The sequence below is a fragment of the Macaca mulatta genome, chromosome 9, assembly GCF_049350105.2.
Source record: "Macaca mulatta isolate MMU2019108-1 chromosome 9, T2T-MMU8v2.0, whole genome shotgun sequence".
NCBI classification, from domain to species: domain Eukaryota; kingdom Metazoa; phylum Chordata; class Mammalia; order Primates; family Cercopithecidae; genus Macaca; species Macaca mulatta.
In genome coordinates, this window is record NC_133414.1 from 143,697,715 (window position 1) to 143,719,456 (window position 21,742).

The 21,742-nt window shown below is 46.8% G+C and overlaps 1 long non-coding RNA gene across 1 annotated transcript; it reads left to right on the top strand.

The window, feature by feature from the left end:
* The first annotated feature begins 1,147 nt into the window (after nucleotides 1-1,147).
* On the top strand, nucleotides 1,148-7,713 carry LOC144331033 (uncharacterized). The gene is made up of 4 exons (XR_013397869.1): nucleotides 1,148-1,706; nucleotides 2,126-2,884; nucleotides 3,104-3,286; nucleotides 5,853-7,713. It is a non-coding gene; the product is annotated as an uncharacterized LOC144331033 (long non-coding RNA).
* The last annotated feature ends 14,029 nt before the right edge of the window (nucleotides 7,714-21,742 follow it).

Consider the following 21,742-nt stretch of genomic DNA (forward strand, 5'->3'; position numbering starts at 1 on the left):
TTACAGACAGAGTGTGAAAGTTTGTGTTTGTGAGCTCACGCTCGTGTGTGTGTACATATATGTGTATATGTGTTTGCCACTTCTGCACGTGTGCCTACATGTACCTTGTGAGTGTGCATGAGTGTGCACGTGGGTGTGCGTGTGAACAAGCATTTACGTCTCTGTGTGTATAAGTACGGGCATGTACGGGTGTCAATGCAGGCTCGTTTGTGTTGTGGATATCTGTGTGTGCCTATATGTCTCTGTACATGTGTGGTTTGTACATGGATGTGTGTACCTGTGTGTATGCGTATATGTGGGCAGGATCACATCAGAGTTGAGCCATTTTACTCAGCTCACAGTCTGTGCAAGTACCAAGCACTGTCCCTGTCTCCTGGGCCTCAATTGTAGAATGCCAGCCCTACAGTAGAATGTATCATACGCCATTCTTTATCCATGCTTTTATGGCTCTTTTATTTTTAATTCTTGTAGTAAAGGGCAAATTTCACAGATTTTGGCTTGATTGACAACAAACATTAGTCAACATCCTTCAGATGTTTGCAGATTTGGAAGAATTTCTTATTGCACCAATATCTTCCAGAGTCTCTGTGTGTACTTTTCCTAGGATTCCTGCAGGGAACCCCACAGGGGTCATGGATCAGGGCAGCCGGTACATGGCTCCTGTGCATTTCACAGACGTGCAGTGAGGCCAGGAGCTGTGTGGGAAGGCCTTGCCCTGGCCCCTGGTTCACTGCTGACCAGACACCTGACCCAGAGCTGATTCATTTGTCCCATCCTGATCACGGCTCAAGACACACACACAGGGCCCTACCCAACAGAAATAGAGGCCAAGGCCCGGCCACGCTGGGAGCATAGCCTACCAGCCCCTAGACGAATGTGGTTCTCTAAGTCCTCAGTGAACTTGGTAGCTGGGGAAACAGACACCAGAAGAAACTCCATGGTTGTCCTGATCCTGAAGAAGGATGAGCAAGGCCTCCTCAGACAGTGCCACGGGGCAGGAGGTGGCTGCTTCTGGGGGCCCGTCCCATCAGGCTCTAGGAGGGGAGACAGCACAGATCATCTGAGACTCCCTGCCTGGATTTGCGAGGTCAGCAGCATTACTGTTACCCCAGGTCACAGGGGAGGAAGCCACGCCTCGCCCAGAGTCATGCAGCCTGTGAGTGGGAGAACAGAAACCAAACTCAGCTGGGCTCCATCCAACCCAGGTACCAGGGCTTCCTCGCTGCCCCTCCAGCCTTGCTGTGAGCTCATTTTCAGTGAGGCACGAAAGCAAGGCCACACCCAGGAACCCAGGGCCCCAGGTCCAAGCAGAGACTGCCCTGGCCTGGGGCTTCATCCTGGACCTCACCCCACCTCTGACCCTCCCAGGAGCTGCTGCCGCCTCACACCCACAAAGTTTTGTTCTCCCATCTGCCTTTGAAAGGATATTTCAGGAGTGTTCTTTTCATTACGGCTCGTCCCTTACAAATAACAATTTCATGTTTTTATATAATGGTTTCATAGCTCTTAAAAACAGAAAGAGGCACCTTGATGGCAAGGTGGGCGTGTGGCTCTGTTTCCATTACACTCCCTGATTAGCAATCAAGGCCTCCAGAGTGGCTTTGATTAAAAGACGAGCGCATGGGAAAATCTTCCAACTCTCCTGCTCCTAAGGCTACCAAGCATTCCCCAGCAAAGGAAATCGGACTTCCACTTTGACCAAGCTGGTATTGACAGTGCTGGGGGAGAGGTGGGGGAGAGAAGTGGGGGAGAGAGGTGGGGGAGAGGTGGGGGAGAGGTGGGGGAGAGGTGGGGGAGAAGTGGGAGAAAGAGGTGGGGGAGAGGTGGGAGAGGGGTGGGGGAGGGGTGGGAGGAGAGGCCGGTGGAGAGGTGAGTGAGAGGGGTGGGGGAGAGAGGTGGGAGAGAGAGGTGGGGGAGAGGTGGGGGGAGTGATGGGGGAGAGATGGGGGGACATATGGGGGAGATGTGGGGGAGAGGTGGGGGAGAGGTTGTGGAGACGTGCAGGAGAGGTGCAGGAGAGAAGGTGGGGGAGAGGAGGGGAGGAGAGGTGAGGGGGAGAGGTTGCGGGGAGAGGTGGGGTCGTCCACAGAGCTGTGCATGGCTTGCTTTCTCGTGTGTCTGCTAGATCCCATGGAATCCGCTCAGAGAGTTTCAGGACTGAGCGTCAGGCAGCTCACTTATAGGGAGAGCCCAGGATGCAGGCCCCAGGTCAGCACGGGCCTAAGCCGGAGACCATGATGCAGAGACGACCTGAGGAGGAAACCCCACAGCAGCCACCCCTGGACCCCGGATGCAGGAACCAGCTCTGCTGCCTGATGCTGCGGCCAACATCAGGGCCACTTCCGGTCAGCACCCAGACCTTGCTGCCCCTCGGGAACGACCCTTGCCACTGCCACCACCAAAATCCAAGTGCCTCAGCCTCTGCAGAGTCTGTTCAGGCTGTTGTGATAAAGACCATAGACTGGCGGCTTGTACACAACAGACATCTCTTCCTCTCAGTCCTAGACGCCAAGAAGTTCAAGATTAAAGTGCTGGCAAATTAGCGGCTGGTGAGGGCCATTTCCTCAGTCTTAGACGGCGTTTCTGGCTGCGCCCTCTCACAGTGGGAGGGAAGCACGCCGTCCCCTGAGCCTCGTTCATTAAGGGCACTCATCCCCCTCAAGAGGGCTCTGCCTCTCTGACCTGATCACCCCCAAGGTCTCATCTCCAACACCATCCTATCTCGGATTAGGGTTCCAGCATGTGAGTTTGTGGGGGACACAGACTTTCAGACCATAGCAGCTACCTCGGCCACCAAATACTCTCCTACAAATTGAACTCTCCCATCCGAGCCTCTGATGGACAGAGCCTGAGTTACTTCCTGCCCCCCAAGCGGAAGGGGGAGGTGAGTTCTATGTACTGCCCAAGGGAGCTGCCCTCAACACAGAGAAGCCACCCAGAGGGCGGCCACAGGTGGTGGCCTCACAGTGGCTCTGCTTTGTCTGAAAAGGGCTGGCCAGGCAGAGGATAGCTGAACAGCTGGGCCTTCACCAGCAGCTCTTCTAGTGGGGGACGGGGCCATGGGGCGTGGCCCAGTGCTTCAACTCTTGTTCCCCTCTGCCAGCTACAGCCAATCCGACTTCTTCAAAGGAACTCTGTGCCTCTTTCGAAGGCTCTGCCTGTCCAGGGTGCCCAGCTCCTCCTGGGCCACCATCTCTTCTCCAAGGCCCCTCTTATGGCATCTTCCCCACGAAGCTCCCTAAGCCACAAGCTTCTTCCAAGCTCTGCAATGCTGGAGTTCATTGAGGTAAGAGGAAGGACATAGGTAGAATTTCTGTGGTATCTTGGCAGAATATCTCACCCGCCCCTCAGGGTGGCCTGGCTGCAGAGGGCTGTGGGTCACCTGATTCACTGCCCAGGTGCTTCACGCAGGGCCACACATAGAGGAGGCTCCAGGAAAGGCGAGCCCCGTAAAGGAGGTGCGGGAATGCTCTGAGGGCTGCTTTGAGGCTCTGGCAAAAGTCACGTGGAGAGGTCTTTCCTCCCTGTCCAGGCCGTCCATGGGTTAGGACACTCGCCCATCCTACAACCAACCGTGTCCGGAGTCCAGTGAAGGCCAGCCAGGGTCCCAGTAGGAGACAGGTCACTCGTGTGGGTGATGTAACAGAGTTTAAAGAAGAGAGATTGACATGGTTTGACTGTGTCCCCACCCAAATCTCATCTTGAATTGTACTCTCATAATTCCCACGTTACGGGAGGAACCCGGTGGGAGGTAATTAAATCATGGGGGCGGTTTCCCCCATACTGTCCTCATGGTAGTAAATAAGTCTCATGAGATCTGATGGTTTTATAAAGGGAAACCCCACTTGCATGGTTCTCGTTATCTCTTGCTGCCGCCATGTAAGACCTGCCTTTCACCTTCTGCTGTGATTGTGAGGCCTCCCTAGCCACACGGAACTGTGAGTCCATTGAACCTCTTTTTCTTTATAAATTACCCAGTCTCGGTTATGTCTTTCTCAGCAGCATGAAAGCAGACTAATACGGTGATCCACTGAGGTGCAGACGGGGGCAGTGTGGCGCCCTGGGCTGGGCCTGGCGTGGGAGGCCCTGTGGAGAGGCTCGGGGAGGGTCCAGGGGAGTCATTGCCTGTCACTCGGTCCTCCCTTGCTCCCTTCTCCCACTGGGACTCCCCACTGGCCAAACCAGAGGATGGAGGGGCCATGGATATCCTGCCCCTGGGGTGCTGAGAAGGAATGAAGGCTGGACACTGAGCGGAGACAGGAACAGAAAGATGCCCACAGGCCCCAGCACTGACTCAGTGAACTAATGACTGAATACAGGAAGGATTCAAATGTGGCGGGGGCAGGGACAAACGCCCCGCCTCCCCAGGGTGAGGGTCTCCCCAGCCAGTGACAGATCTCCATTCCCTCCCAGTTAGGAAGGCTGGGGAGGAGGTGGACCCCTGCCGGTCCTGCACTCTGCACTCTGGGGCCACACTTTTTCTGCCCCCTTTCCCACCCCCAACCCCAACAAGCCTCCAAAGAGTGGAGCTGCCCTGGCCGTATGTACAGGAATACAGCTGGATCAGCTGAAGCTGGATATCCAGGAAACGCAACCTTCCCCTTCCCTTGGACTTGATCGACCCTCCATCACACTGAGCTGGCCCAGGTCTAAAATTCTCCTCTCCCTCACTGGGGCTCTGAGCAGAGAAAACGGTTTTGCAGTCATCTGGACGATTACCGAAGGAGAACCAGCCATGCCACTGAATCACCTGGGGGATCCGTTCGGTAAAAATATAGAAGGAAAACAATTGCTCAAACTGAAATACACTTAAGAAAGACTTCAATAATTAAGCAAGGTTGAGGAGTGCCTATAGCCTCAGCCCTTGGGGTCAATAACAGAGTTGTGTGTCTGAGATCCGGGATCACAGGCTTGAGCCAGATGCGGAAATTAGGGAGGTGTGGACGACTGGATATCCACGGCCCTTTCTGGTCCTAATACTCTCAAGTTGACTGTCACTTGGGCAGTTGAGGGTGATGCTGTTTTCTGATTGCTCCCAACCTACATTGCGGGAACCACATTAAGCACTGGGTCTCATGAAAATCAGTCCACTCCGCCAGCTCCTGTGACAGGTGCATGGCCTGGGGATTGTTTTAGTATGACCCACAGGGGCGTCCTATTTGCACAAAACCACATTCACATTCATCATTGCATTTTAGTCTAACAAAATGTGTGTGCTATTTCCAGTATCATCTCAAATAAGAAAACTGACCGAGGAGGTTAAATGACTTGTCCAGGTCACACAGCTGGAAAGGGGTTAGGTCAGGATTGAATTCCATTTTTTCAGAATCCACTCCTTGGCTTTCTCTTTTGTGTATTTACTTTTTCACTGACATAAAATTTACTTAAAATAACATTAAGCACAAAGTGTACAATTCAGCGGCTTATACAAAGTGTATAATCTAACACGTTCAGTGCTGTGCGGCCGTCACCACTGTCGAGCTGCAGAATATTTTCATCTGTCCCAAAGAAGTCCCCAGGCTGAACAGACAGTCACTCCCCACTGCCTCAGACAAGAGGAATCTGCTGTCTCCCTGGATTTGCCTATTCTGGACATTTCATGTAAATGGAATCATGCACTCTGTGGCCTTCTGTGTCTGGCTTTGTTAACTTGGTATCATGGTTTCAATATTCATCCGTGTCATCGTAGTCATTCCTTTTAATGACTGAATAATGGCGTGGCTATACATTTCTACCCACTTACCTGTTAATGAACATATGGGTTGTTTTTACTTTTGCCTGTTGGTGAATAGCGTTGCTATAAATATTCTCATGCAAGTATTTTTTTGAATACCTATTTTCAATTCCTTCAGATACATGCCTAGGAGGAGAACTGCTGAGTCATATCGGGATGCTATGTTCAACTTTTTGAGGAACCACAGAACTGTTTCCCACAGCAGCTGCAGCATTTTGCTCTCCTACCAATAAGGTACAAGAGGTCAAATTTCTACAAAATCTTGCTAACGCTTGTTGTTTTCCTTTTTTTCTCTTTATTATAGCCATCCTAGTGGATGTGGAGTGATATCTCACTGTGGTTTTGATTGCTGTTAACCATAATGACTACTGATGTGCAGCAGTATTTATATGCTCGCTGGCCATTTGCATAAGCTCTTTGGTGAAATGTGTATGCAAGCTCTTTACCCATTTTATAATTAAGTTGTTTTTCTCTCTGGTTTTGAGTTGAAAGATTGTATATAATCTGGGTACTAGACTTTTATCCAATATATAATTTGCAAATATTTTCTCTAATTCTGTAGGTTGTCTTTTCACTCTCTTGATAGCATCCTCTGATGCACAAAAATTTTTAATTTGGCCGGGCACGGTGGCTCATGCCTGCAGTCCCAGCACTTTGGGAGGCCTAGGGGGACGGATCACCTGAGGTTGGGAGTTTGAGACCAGCCTGACCAACATGAAGAAACCCCATTTCTACTAAAAATATAAAATTAGCTGAGCGTGGTGGTGCATGCCTGTAATCCCAGCTATTTGGGAGCCTGAGGCAGGAGAATCGCTTGAACCCAGGAAGCAGAGGTTGTGGTGAGCCAAGATCACGCCATTGCACTCCAGCCTGGGCAACAAGAGCAAAATTCCGTCTCAAAAAGAAAAAAAAAATTAATTAGGATAAAGTCCAATTTATCAATTGTTTCTTTTATTGCTTGTGTTTTTGCTGTCATATTGAATAATCTATTACCAAACCTTAGATCATTAAGACTTGCCCCTCCTAATAGTGTTTTAGTTTTAGCTCTTAAATTGGGTCTTTGACCCACTTTCTGTTAATTTTTGCATAATGTGTTAGGTAGCAGTCAAGCTTCATTTTTTGCAAGTGGATATCCAGTTGTTCCAGCACCATTTGTTAGATGAATTATTCTTTTTTCATTGAATGGCTTTCACACCCTCTTGAAAACCAATGGGTTATATAGCCTCATTTCTGAATTCCCACTTCTAGTCCATTGGTCTGTATATTTATCAATATGCCAGCATCACACTGTTTTAATTATTGCAGCTTTGTAGTTAAGTTCTGAAATCAGGAAGTGTAAGTTCTTCAACTTCATTCTTCTTTGTTTTTCTTTTGCAAGAGCTATTCGGGGTTTTTTGCAATTCCGTATGAATTTTAGGATTAGCTCTTTCATTTCTGCAAAAAGGGTTCTTGCAAGATTGACAGGGACTGCACTGAATTCATAAGTAGCTCTGGGTACTGTTGCCCTCTTAACAATGTTAAGTCTTCTGATCCATGAATGTAAGATGCCTTTCCATTTATTTATGTAATCTTTAATTTATTTCAGCAATGTTTTATAGTTGTTAGTATACCATACTTTCTTCTCCTTTGTTAAGTTTATTCCTAAGTATTTCATAATTTTTGATATTGTAAATGGAATTGTTTTTATTTTATTTTACTTTAATTTGATTATTACATCTCAGTGTAAGTCTCTTTGAGCTTGTCCTACGTAGTTTGTTGAGCTCCCTGGATTTGCATATTCATGTATTTCATAAAATTTAGAAAAGTTTTGGCCATATTTCTTCATATAGTCTCTCTGCCCTTAATATCTCTCTTCTCCCCTCAGCATCAATAATTTAAGTTGTCCTGTCTTCAAATTCTCTGATTATTTCCTTTTCTTGTTTAAATCTACTGTTGAACTCCTCCAGTTATTTTTTTGTTTAGGTTCTTCTACTTTTTAATTCTAGAATTTCGATTTGGTTCCTCTTTATAATTTCTATGTCTTTACTGATATTCTCTATTTTGGGGGATATTCCCCTATTTTCCTTTATTTCTTTGCCAATGGTTTTCAATAGCTTTTAAAATATATTTAATAATATTCTCAATAATTGAAATGTGCTTAAATGGATTTGAAGTCTTCCTCTAGTAAGTGTAATGTCTGTTTAATTTCTGCTTACTTTTTCTTATGAGCAAGCCATTCTTTTTTGTTTTTGCATGTCTTGTTATATTTTTGTTGAAAATGAGACATTTTGAATATTATAATAGGGTAAATCTGAAAATCAGACTGTTCCTCTCCTCAAGGTTTTTGGTTGTCCCTTGTAGGTTGCAGTTGCTTGTTTAGTGACTTTTCTGAACTATTTTTAAAGACTACCTTCTTTACTGTGTATGATATGGCCAGCAATGTTTTGACAGAGATTTCCTTGAAAGCCTGGAACACCTCCCTCAGCCCCAGAAAAAAAAAACCAAAGGAAATACTCCCCTGGTCTTTGCAAATCAGTTCTGTATTGCAACACCCCTCCACTTAGCCAGTCCATTCAACTCTGCCTTAGCCTTCACTTCCTGCTTGCATTGAACCCAAAGATAAGCTGGAGGTGAAACATTAGGTCTTCTCAGGTCCTGTCTGAGTCTACATGCTGTACTGGTCATACACATGGCATTCTGTATTATACGCAGGCAATTTTCAAACCCCTTAATCCCCAAAGTAACTGTCACATTATCCCCCAGGCTTTTGGCTCATCTATTGTTTGACCCGGGTGTCAACAGTTTGTTTGTTCATTGACTTTTCAGTGCTGGTAAGAAACACTCTCTACTGGCCACTTCTCTGTGTTAAGGGAGTTCCAAGTTAGGCAAAACAATGGCCCAGTGTTCATCCTTAAGGGAGTCCCCAAGCAAGTCAAAACAGACAAACATGATTCCTTGGGAGTCAGATCCACCCTCCCCCAGAGCCCAGGATCCACACTGAAGCCTGGACTACCATACTCAAGACCAGCACCACACAGGGTGAGGATGAGGCAGTGCTAAGTTCAAATGCCACAAGGCTCTCCCACCTTCTTTAAGTCACCTTTTTCTTGATAAAACATTTGTTTGGTTGCTGTAAACCTTTGACTGCTTTCCAGAGTTCTGACAAGGTTATCTCAATAGTTCTCTCTCTCTCTTTCTCTCTCTCTCTCTCTCTCACTCGTTTTTGATATTTTTGTAGAGGGACAACCCTTGGGGCTCCCTTCTCTCCAACTTTTGCTGATCCTTACCCTCATCGTTCACCTCAACCACAAGCTGCTCTTCAAAGCTTCTGTACTAGTGATACTGAAAGGAAGCAGGTGGAGTTGTCTTTCCTGTTACCTTCTCTATGTAGGAGTGTATTAGCTCATCCTCTCCTCACCCAGCTTGATGGGCAAGAGCTCTCGATTCTCCTATCTTGCAGACCATGAGTTTGAGGCCTACCAGGGTCATTGTGGCTCAAAGCCGCAGAGCTATGGAGCAGCAGAAAGAGGATTTAAAGTCCAGCCAGCCATCTGGCCCTAGATCCTATTCCCCAACCCAATGCACCACAGTTCTCTAAGGCCAAAGTCTAGGAGCTGCTGTGGGATTATATTCCCCACCTTCTTCCTTCTTTCATGCTGAGGTCCCCCCTTTTGAAGGCTAAGCACACAAGCATGTCCTGGGGGTGGGGCAGGGGGAAGGCTCTGCGATTTTGATCAGGTCACCGTGGACAAGGTCTTTGGCGCTAGTACAAGAACCTGGGAACACAGGGAGTTGGTGTGCTGTTGCTCCAAACACGGAACACTTCTAAAAGTTGACATGTCAATTCTGTGCAATTTTTCTTTAATTTGTTATGAAAACATTCTGTTTCTCTTAAGGAAGCAAACAGTTGGTGTTTATCTTCTATCACTTACCACAAGTGTGATTTGCAAAACAAACCGATTTTCCAGCTGCTCAGTGATTAAAATGTTTGACAATTTATGTCTTCATGTTTGATTTGTGGCCCGGAAGGTGAGAAGTACAATAAATATGTCCTTCCATGTCCCTGAGCTGAGCTGGCATCCTCCACGTCCTCAGCATACTCTGAGAGTCCTTTGTAAAAAATGCCTCTTGGAGTAATTTCAGATGGAGCTGAAAAATGGCCCTTTAATTGAGTTGAGTTGCAGCACTTCTGAAGCCACTTAAACCGTGGTACCAAATTAGGAAGGAAACGTTTCTAGAATGAGTTGTGTTCTGTTCCAAAATAGTTCCTTATGGAGGTCCCGAGGCATGATTTGCATATGATGAGCGATGAGAAATTGTAGCGTGGAAAGGAAGCATTTGGATAGACCTTGAGGATATGTGGAAACCCTTCGTGGTTCTGATTCTTTTTCTCTTTGGTATTTGTATTGTTTTAGAATCACAGCACATCATAAAGTGAGAGAAAATGTGATTGGTGGGTGGGAGGGTAAGCTGACGCATTAAGCCCTTCTCATCTAACTATCTGCAGGTGGACAGCAGCAGGTACAGAAACAGGTCCCTAAAAATGGGTGGGGAGAAATCCTTCTGTAAGATGAATAGCCCTTAAATGCAGTATTCAAACTTGTTGTTTGAAGGCAGTGTCTGACTAAGTCCTTTTGTTGCTCATTTATGGAACAAACAGTTCACCTAATTAGTCAAAGCCCTATTTCTAAATACGTAGTTCCTTCCAATGGGAGGAACCAAGCGGCCTTGCCACTAGGCTTAGCGGCACCGGAGGTCACTAGGAGCTGACTGTCTGCCTCAGGGCCCCGACTGTGGAGTTCCAGGCCAGCCAATGGCCAGACCACCAAGCAGGAGGGGACATAATTCCTTAGAAGAAATCAAGGAGTAAGAAAAAAGGGAGTTTAGGGGATGATGTCAGACCCACAGGGCAGTATCCAGGAGGTTTAGCAAAGACGCCGCAGGGACAGCTTGAGGAATCAGAGGCCACAGCACAAGGGTAAAAATCTTGCACAGTTTTGATGCCCAGGCTAGACTTGCAATACGCCCCAGGCCACCATATGAGATTCCAGTGATGCTCAGGGGACTGATGCCTTCCAGTAACCTCCCAGGGATGCGGTTGGAGGTCACTGTGAATGCGGAAGGCCAGTCAGTGGAGCATCACAGGAGTGCTGTGGATCAGACACTGGTGGGCCATACAACCTTTCAGACACTAGCACCTGCAGGCTTTGTAGCCCACAGGGTGGCCAGTGCCTGACAATCACCATTCTGAGCTAACTGGCACTGTCACTGGCTCCTCCTCCTGCTGCCACTGGCCAGCAGATCCAGAGGGCAGATGTTCAGAGAGCAAGCCCGTGTCTTGGAATTACCTCACTGCTGCCACTCACTCACACTCCTATGGGCCTACAGCAAACACGTGGGCACTCTTGACCTCAGTTCACAGCAAAGCCTTGGCATCCCTGAGGCCCAGAGCTCTGACCTCTGTCAAGGTCACCTGTGGCCAAAGGCATGATGGGAGACTCTTTGGAGCTTTTTCCTCCTTCTGGACGTCATGTCCTTGAGCTGATTCACATGGGATATTCATCCATTGCTAAATAAGACTTTGACCTAACGCCGTTCCCTGAAGTTTCTCCGGTCTGAGGAGCGAACAAATGCAAAGGAAAATACAAAGCAGATAAAGCCATGAAGCAGAAACCAAGGACACACCCTCTACACCCAGCAACGTGGAGGGGCTGCCCGAGCCCACTGAGGGGCATCGGTTGCCATCAATAATAACCTCACGCGCTGTCCATGCTCTCACCTTGGTCCCATCCCAGAAAGTAACTTCATTAATATGTGGAATCTGATATCCAACTATATTGCAACAGAGGAAAAAAATACTCCCTTCAGCCCCCTTCCCCATTATAAAGACTTCATGCCCAAATCAGTTTAAATTTACTTTTTAATTATGTACATAGCTTTCTTATGTGAAGCTTCTGACTAGAAATATGTATCTCATTTTATTTTATGTTATTCCATTGACCCAAACACAAAGTCGTTTTTCTTGAATACTGAATGCTCATGTACCTTTTTAATTAAAGCTTAAAAAGCTCTTAATTAAAGTCATAAATCATGGGCAGCAATTTCTACCTAAATTGTCTTGCAAGCCTTCCTGGTTTTCCTTCTGCTTTCACGGTGACCTGCGAGGCAACTGCAGGGTGAGGATGACTTTCACACTTAATCTGTGGTAAGCAGCTTGGGCGTGGGGGAGCGGGCAGGCGGTCCTATCGTGGTGTCTCTGTCACCAGCCAGGTGCCCGTGGTGGCCAGCAGGGCCAGGCTGTCTTCGTAGGGGCATTATTCACAGACCCCCATCCCGTCTCATGCCTCCCCTGCCTTCCTCTACTGTGGTGACGAGGACAGCACTCACCTGTGCGCTCACTTCCGGGAAGCCAGGGAGCTTTCTAGAAACTTCTGTGTGCAAGAATTGGCCATGTCTTCTTTTGAAAAGCGTCTGTTCATGTTTTTTGCCCACTTCTCAGTGGGGCTGTCTGGTGATTGCTTATACATTTGTTTAAGCTCTTTATAGTGCTAGATATTAGGCCTTTATCAGATGCTTATAGTTTGCAAGTATTTTGTCCCATTCTATGCCGCTATCCTTAGCCAACTAAGGCAGGAACAGAAAACCAAATACTGCATGTTCTCACTTATAATTGGAGGCTAAATGATGAGAACACATGGACACAAGAAGGAGAACAACATACACTGGGGCCTACTTGAGGGTGGAGGGTGGAAGGAGAAAGAGGATCAGAAAAAAATAACCATTGCATACTAAGTTTAGTACCAGGGCAGTGAAATAATCTGTACATCAAACCCCCGTGACACGAGTTTATCTACATAACAAACCTGCACATGTACCCTGAACCTAAAATAAAAGTTTAAAAAAAAAATTTTTTTAAAGAATTGGCTATATATTGATATTTTCAAACATTAACAAGTGGCTCTTGCAAATACCTCATCAGGGTACAATTGGCACTTGATAAGTTGCCCATACTGCACACACTGCACAAGTTGATAAGTTTTGAAATCTGCATACATCATAGCACCATTACCACAGTCAAGGTAAGGAACAGGTCCAATCCTCCCTCAAAAGAAGTGTCTTTTTAAATCCCTCTTGCCTTCCTCAAGGCCTCTCCCTCCATCCCAGGAAACGCCCATTCTGCTTTCTGTCTCTATAAACCAATTTGCATTTGATGGAAGTTTTTACATATTGAATCATACAGTATGCACTGTTTTTTGACTGGCTGCTTCTACTCAAACTATTTTAGAGATTCCTCCATGTTGTCACATCATCAATAACACATCATTCTTTATGTATCTCTGGGTCATATTCCCTTGACTGCATATGCTCATTGTTTTTCTTTCATCTGCTCATGAACTTGGAGTTGTTTCCATTTGGGGGATATTCCTAATAAAACTTCTATGAAAGTAAGTTCATATACAAGTTTTTATGTGGACGCATGCTTTCTTTTCTCTTGAGTAAAACACCTAGCAGTTGAGTGGCTGGATCATATAATAGGTTTATCTTTAACTTTTTAAGAAATTGACAAAATGTTTTCCAAAGTTATATTTGTTTATATTCCCACTAGCATGTTGATCATGTATGGGAGTTTCAGTTCCTCCCCGTTCCCACCGAGAGCTGGTACGGTCAGTCTTTTCTTTTAGACATTCCGATGGGTTTATGGTGGGATATCATGGTGATTCTAATCTGCATTTCTCCACGAGTAATGATGCTGAGCATCTTTTCAGTGCTTATTTGCCATCTGCTTATCTTCTTTAGTGAAGCATCCAAATCTCTTACCCATTGTTTTACTGTACTATTTATTTTCTTATTTTTGAGTTTTCAGAGTTTTTTCTAAATCCTAAATGCAAGTCCTGTGTCAGAAATATAACTTGCAAATACTTTCTCCCAGTGCATGGCTTATTGTTTTGTTGTCCTAATTTGGTCCTTCAAAAAGTTGAACCTCTAACTTTTGGTAAAGCCCAATGTATCATTTTTCTTCTTTTATGGATCATATTTTTGACATCAAATGTAAGAAATCTTTGCCCAGCCCAAGGACACAAAAAATTATCTCTTGTATTTTCTTCTTTTTCAGTTTTCCCTTTGGATCTATGACTCATTTTAAGTTACATTTTGTGCGTATTAAGTTTTTCTTTGTAGTTGCATCCATTTTTGCTCTATGTATTTTGGAACTCTGCTATTAAGTACATATGCATTTAGAATTGTTATGTCCCCTGGATGAATTAGTCCTTTATCATTATGAAATAAACTCCTTCATGCATGGTAATATTAGTTTCTCTGAAATTTACTCTGATATTACTACAATCAGAATTACTCCGACTCTATTTTTATCAGTGTTAGTATAGTATATCTGTTTCCACTTTTTACTTTAACCTATCCTATATTTAAAGGGTGTTTCTTATAGGCAGCATATACCATAGTTTCCCCCATCCACTGTTTTACTTTCTGTGGTTTTAGTTACCCATATTCTACTGCCATCCAAAAGTATTAAATGGAAAATTCCAGAAATAAATAATCATTAAGTTTTAAATTTTATGTCATTCCAAGTAACATGATGCAATCTCATGCTACCCCCTTGAATTTAAGATTTACCATCTATTTCCTGGAATATCTCTGAAGCGGATAAGTGCAGCCAGAGAAAAGAAGATACATAAACACCAAGGAACAAATGGAAGAATCACAGCAGATTTCTCACTAGACACAGGGCAAGCTAAGACCGTGGAGCAAGATTATTAAAGCACTGGAAAAAGAAAAACCCATCAACCAGAATTCTTTACTAACAAAAATACCATTCAAATACTTTGTCAGGTTTACAAAAGCTGCAAGATCTCTCACTCTGGCCACAGAATGAGAGCAGTGCCTCTGACTCACTGACTGGCCCATCGTCACTGCTCCAAGGGTGGGAGCTGCTGCTGTTCATGGAATAATTGTCCCAATCCTTTCTGGAGGGCTGGGGCATGGAGTCAATGCCAAGGTTTTAAGCAGCAGGAAAAATACCTGAACTGAAGTGGGGATTGTGGCTGAAGACAGGAAGCTGGCTTGAGAGGCACTGCAGAGGGAGCTGGAAATGGATTGGAGAGAAAGATGAAGGAGAGGCAGGAGTTGGTGGCCAAGCCAGGATTTCCTACCCAATGACTGGATCAACAGGGATATAAGATCCACGGTGGAGAGTACTGGAAGGGAAATGAGATTAGTCCGATTTGTCTGAGGGAATGAAAAGTCTGTGTCCAACAGAGTGAATGTATGTTGAGGTCGTGACCTTGGAGTGGGCAGCTGGAAACATGGCCCCAGAAGTCAAGGGTCTGCCTGGAGCCAGCACTCCCCTTCCATGAGCTGTGCCAGGGGTGCAATCTCTCACGGCTTGGGAGCAGTTCTCCCCGACCAGGGTGGTTCCTGGAGTTTTCCACTCCCCAGTTCCCCCAAGTGCATGTCCCCTCAGTCTGGAAGGGTCTGATGCACTGGAGAGGAAATGGTCAGGACAGTGTCCTGTGGGTTAGCGTTGCATCCGGGGCAGGCAGAGGCTCAGGGGCCAGCAGAGACTAGGTTGCAGGTGAGGGTGCAAAGAGATGGCTGTGGAGGTCAGGAAAGCCAACAACAGGGTTCAGGGAGGAGACAACTCCCAAGCACTCATCCTCAGCAGACGTTTGTGGATGTCTTCCAAGAGTCTGCTATAAGGACGCTCACCGCGGTGTCATATGCAACCTCGAATCAAAACACTGGAAATACCCCAGGTGTCCAACAGCAGCCAATGAACTAATTGATTAACTAATAGACCGGGGCAGGGGACTCCAAGCAGTCACTAAATACTAGGTTGTGGGAGAATACTTGATGTTTGTGGAGTGTTTGCAATGTATTATTGAGAGGAAAGGGTTAAAAAAATATGTACAATGAGAGCCTCTTCTGATGCAGGTACACAAGTCACAGAAAGGCATGCAGCAGGGGGACCTGGGTCCCCGCATCACAGGGGTGCTGTCTTATTAATGTAGCTTAGCTAATTTCTAAATTTAATACAATCGATGAGTCCTTCATTAGTGAGGAAAGGAATGAGAAAAAATAGTAGTTTTAATTGGTCATTTAGGAAAATGATGGAGGGGTCACGGCCACACTCCAGAGAGATCGGTCAAGGGGGCAGCGTGGGAAGAAGCTGTGGGCTCCACCGCTGACCACGGCACTGATGGAGGGAGAAGCAGAGCCAAGGGTCAAGAAGGCCGTGCAGTGGAGCAGTGTGCTAGTGAAAATGATTGGAAAATTTGCATTTATCAGCACTGATGTCCCTGTGGTGAGGCTCATGTTCCATAATTCCTGACAAATGTCTGCTAGGAACTCTCTTGGCAGCCTTCTCCTTTTCGAGGCTGGGTTGGTGGCGTCCTGCTTTTCACAGCCAGCCCTCTGCCGCCAGGGCAGCAGCTGCTGAGCCTGGCAAGCACGTCCGGTGGTCACAGAGGAGGAAACGGTGGCACTGCCGCCACACCACTGTCCTCCCTCCTCTCCCCTGTGAACAGATGTGGGCTTAGGGCTCCTGCCCCACCTGCTCTCTCGAGGCCTACCCACCGTGATCCCCTCCAGGGCCAGCTTGGAAAAGGCCACATCCTCAGCCGCCAGTGAATCCACAGCCTCTCTCCTGGGCCATCTCCAGAAACCACATGGACGGAGCTGGAGGTCTTTATGCTTAAGAAAATAAGCCAGGCATAGGAAGAGAATGCCGTGGGATCTCGTGCCTCTGTGGGAGCTGAGACAGTAGACTGCTTGGAGGGATAGCAGATCCAGTGGTGACCGGGGCCAGGATAGGGAGGGCAGGGGCTAGGAAGGAGAAAAAGGAGCATGTACGCAGTTGTTACTGCTGAACTGTCATCTAAACATGGTAAAGAACGTAGATTACATATGCAGATTCTGCCCTAACAAGGACAAAAACTATAAATGGGGTGAAAGGCACTGACCACGGGCCCACCTGGAATCTCTGCCTTTCGGCAAGTCAGACCCAAAGGGACTTTTGGAAATCCCGAGTCTCACAGGCACGAGCTACTCTGCAAGGTACAGCATCCCTCAGGTCTCCCATCCTCTACAGCTCAGTGCTGTGGAGTGAACCCAACCCAGCCACAGGAAACTACCATTCTAGCCCCACTCACCCCACAGGACACCCACATCCCACCCTCATTCACCCCACAGGACACTGCATCCCAGCCTCACTCACCCCACAGGACACCCACATCCCACCCTCATTCACCCCACAGGACACCCCATCCCAGCCTCACTCACCCCACAGGACACCCCACCCCAGCCTCACTCACCCCACAGGACACCCCATCACACCCTCACACACCCCACAGAACTCCCACATCCCAGCCTCACTCACCCCACAGGACACCCCACCCCAGCCTCACTCACCCCACAGGACACCCCATCCCACCCTCACTCACCCCACAGGACACCCCATCACACCCTCACACACCCCACAGAACTCCCACATCCCAGCCTCACTCACCCCACAGGACACCCCATCCCAGCCTCAATCACCCCACAGGACATCCCATCCCACCTTCACACACCCCACAGGACACCCCATCCCACCCTCACTCACCCCACAGGACACCCCATCCCACCCTCACTCACCCCACAGGACACCCCATCACACCCTCACACACCCTACAGGACACCCCATCCCACCCTCACTCACCCCACGGGACACCCCATCACACCCTCACACACCCCAGAGAACTCCCACATCCCAGCCTCACTCACCCCATAGGACACCCCATCCCAGCCTCACTTACCCCACAGGACACCCCTGTCCCAGCCCCGCTCACCCTCCACAGTGCCCCCGTCCCGGTCTCCATCAGTGAAGCACCTAAAGGGTTGCACAGGTGGTCATCACTGGGGAAACGCGTCTGAATTGGGTCATTCTGCTTGAATCTGGTGGGCGTGGTGTCTTCCTTGGGTTTGGTCACCAGCCTCAGGCATTTCTTTGGAGTGAGAGGGATATTCACTGCATTGTTCTTTCTGGACACTGACAGAGACTGTGATATCACCTGAAACCTGACTGTCAGTTCTGTGTCACTGCCCTGCAGTTTGCTGTAAGCTGGTCCTGCCTCTCCCCATCTCACCCTGTCTACCCAACCATGCCGGAAACCTATAACATGCTGCCCAGGCACACTGAGACCCTTCCTCAGAGGTGTTCGCAGAGCTGGTCCCTGGCTTGACTTTTTCTGGCTCCATGAGCGGGGGACAAATGAGTGTCCTGTGGACAAGACCAAGTTGAGGGCATGTTGCAGGTGCACCGGTAGGCGGTCACCTCTGGAGCGGGCAGTGGCAGATGAGGACAGAGGCTAGGATGTGGAGGAGAGGAGCCCCTCCTAAGGATTGAGGGCCTACGATTTTCTTGGAACCTCATCCCAGCACACGGAGCCTCATGGTTTCAGGGCCTGAGAGGAATGGAAGTCGCCCTCCCAAGATCAGAGCATGGCTGTGATGGAGTGATCTGAACATGTTTGCTGTGCCTCCCAGAATGTGAGATGCTCCCTTCGGTCACACAGGCTTTTGACAAATTTTGGGAATTTGTCACCACCACACTGGATCTACAAGAAATGTTCAAAAAAGTATTAAACATGCAAACAAAACAAACACCAGCCTATCCACCCAACTCTGCCGGGCCTGTGTGAGCAGTAGGAGCTGCCAGGCAAGTGGTTTGGAGAAATCTCCACTCCTCTGACATGGTGGCCATGACCATACAAGGCCGGGGCTCACAGGCAGATCCTGTCCCTTTGTCCTCAGAATGCCAGATGATCACAATTGAGTTCCACACACCCAGCACCTCCATTGCCTGCCAGGCCAATGGCCCAGGGCCAATCCCCAGCTGCCAAAATGAAAAGATTGTGGACCTTCTGCCTGGTAAATCCCCTTACAGTAGCAGCACGTTGTCAGCCCAGCATTGGCAATCGAATCTGCAGTGAGAAATACCTTCAAACCCACAGTTTGTGAGTTCCTCCAGGGCTAGTGTAGGGTAGAATTTGTGAAAGGACAGGATGGTGGCCCATGGTCCAGCAGACCCTGAGCTCTCAGCTTATGCTTCATGCTGAGAAAATAAAGTCAACCAAAGTTTCAACCAAAGGTCCCTGTGGAACTTGGCCTCAGAGGAAAGCCAGGAAGCATAATTCTACATTTCTGTGCCCTCAGACCATAGATCCCAACTTTAGCATTGCTAGGCGGAGGTTGGAGGGTGACAGAGGGAGAAAGGAACATGGCTGACTATGGAGGATGACAGTGGAAAAGGAATGTGGCCTGACCACACACACAGCACACTGCCACTACAACCTACAACTGACATTTAGAAACCCACTGCACAAAGGCTGTCTATAACCAAGGAATTCACTCAGAGCATAAGCCCCCTAAAAGCATATAGAACCAAAACCAAAGGGCCCTACCCAACAGGGGCAATAGTCACACCCTTGGAGGGGGGATCCCATCCAAACAAAAGTAAGTTCAACAATAAGAGGTAACAACTTCCACTGATGAGAAGGAACCTGCACAAGAGGTCGGCATCCAGATTCAAGAAACTCAACAAACTCCTGAAAGATACTGTACAAGACCATCCCCAAAGCATTTAGTCCTCAGACCATCCGAGGTCAATGCAAAAGAAAAAATCTTAAAGGCAGCTAGAGAAAAGGGACAAATTACATACAGAGGAAAATCCACCAGACTAATAGTGGACTTTTCAGCAGAAACCTTACAAACCAGAGGAGATTAGGGTTCCATTTTTAGTCTTCTTAAAGAAAAAAAAAAAATCCAGCCAAGAGTTTCATATCCTGGCAAACCAAGCTTCATAAACAAAAGAGAAATGGAAGTGCTTCCCAGGCAAGCAAACACTAAGGGAATTTGTCACCACCACACTGGATCTACAAGACATGTTCCAAAAAGTATTAAACATGCAAACAAAACAAAACAGTACTATTGCTACCATAAAAACACATATAAGTACATAGTTCACAGACTCCATAAAGCAATGACACAATTGAAACTACAAAGCAACTAGCTAACAACACTGTGACAGGAATAAAACTTTACATATCAATACGAACCTTGAATGTAAATGGCCTAAATGAGTGGCAAATTGGATTTTTAAAAATAAGACCAACTTCCTGGTGCCCTCAAGAGACCCATGTCACATGTAATGACACCCAGGGGATTGAAGTAAGGGTATGCAGAAAAATCTACCATGCAAATGGAAAACAGAGCAGGGGTTGCTATTCTTATGTAAGATAAAACAGACTTTAAAACAATAAGAGTAAAAAAAAAAAAAAAAGACAAAGAAGGTAATAAAGAGATAAAGGGTTCATCCTACATATGTAGTCACCCAACATCAGAGCAGCCAGTTTTATAAAACAAATACTACTAGAACTAAGAACAGACATAGTATTACAATGATAGTGGAGGATTTCAACACCCCACTGACAGCACTACACACATCATCAAGGCAGAAAACTAGCAAAGAAACTCTGGGCTTAAACTAGATGTTTGACCAATTGGACCTAATAGGTATCTACAGAATATTCTACCCAACAGCCACAGAATATACATTTTTCCATTCTGTAATGGAACATTCTCTACAGTTGACCACATGCCTAGTCATAAAGCAAGTCTCAATGAATTCCAAAAAACTGAAATCACATCAAGCATTTTCTCAGACCACAGTGGAGTAAAATTAGAGATCAATACCAAGACGAATTCTCAAAACCACACGAGTACACGGAAACTAAACAACTTGCTCCTGAATGACTTTTGGGTACATAATGAAATTAAGAAATAAATAAATAACTGTGAAACAAATGAAAATAAAGACACAACATGCACAAAGCTCTGGGATACAGCAAAAGCACAGACTGATATCTGCTGAGATCAACCCAGGGGCAGGTTTCCCTAGGCTCATTTCTAGAAAGCTTGTCACTTCCTGTGAGTGTCCCAGCATTTCCTGTTTGTGGCAGGTGGAGAGCCCCGCTCTCTGTGTGTTAAGCCTGAGCAAACACACACACCAGAGTTCCATATTTACCTAAAGCCGGACCTGCACCACTTGGCCCCACACTACTGCTCAGGATGTGCTCAGGTCATATCAGAACGTGCGGAAATGTTAGTTTTCAAAGAAAACTATTAGCCGTTCAAGCGTAAAGCTCCCTGCCTGGAGTGCAGTAAAAGATAGGCGCCAGAAGCCCCCAGGAGCTCCCACAAGACCCTCAGGAGCCGCTTCCTTGTGGGAACGCAGCCCTGTTTGTGTTCGCTGCTGCTGGAATCATCCAAATCTACTTCCGGCTCTGGATATGGTGAATCTGCATATTTTTATAAATTTCTTCCAAAGGCCTATATCTGTATACATGAGCCACAAAGGCTTATATCCTTATACAGACTAGAGTGGTAAATTTCTATAAATGTTGTCCCCAAGGAGGAAAGAAATGTGCCCTGAAAAATAGTATAAACAAAAACATGGAATTTGCAAAATTAATGGAAACGTGTAATATTTTGTTTTTCTCACCATCATGTATTAATAACAAAATTATGTGTGATGTATGATATTTAAGAAACCAGCAGTCACAGACCTGCCACGTGGACTGGCACACACGAAATGTTCGCGGATGTCGCTGGGAGTGCACTGCTGCTTGGCCACAAGTCTCAGCTCCTTCCCCCACACTCACAGTCTCACTGGACAAGGAGAGTAAGACACCTGTTTCTAGACTATACCAAGGCTGTGCTACCAATGTCAAGATCCTCCTGCTTCTCCACCTGTAGGACCAGTGGCCAGGAACACAGTCTCTTATCTTAAGATGAAAAGTCACTGAGAAGAAACCAACAAGCAAAGAAAGAAGAGTTGCCACCATCCCTCAGTGGAAGAAACTCACCTCAACTCTTGCATTTTATAGATTCAGTCAGTGTTTGCTGATTGAGCCATTTTGGAATTGGAAAGGGCTCATATCATAGCTGAATTTCACATAAAAATCTGTCAACTGG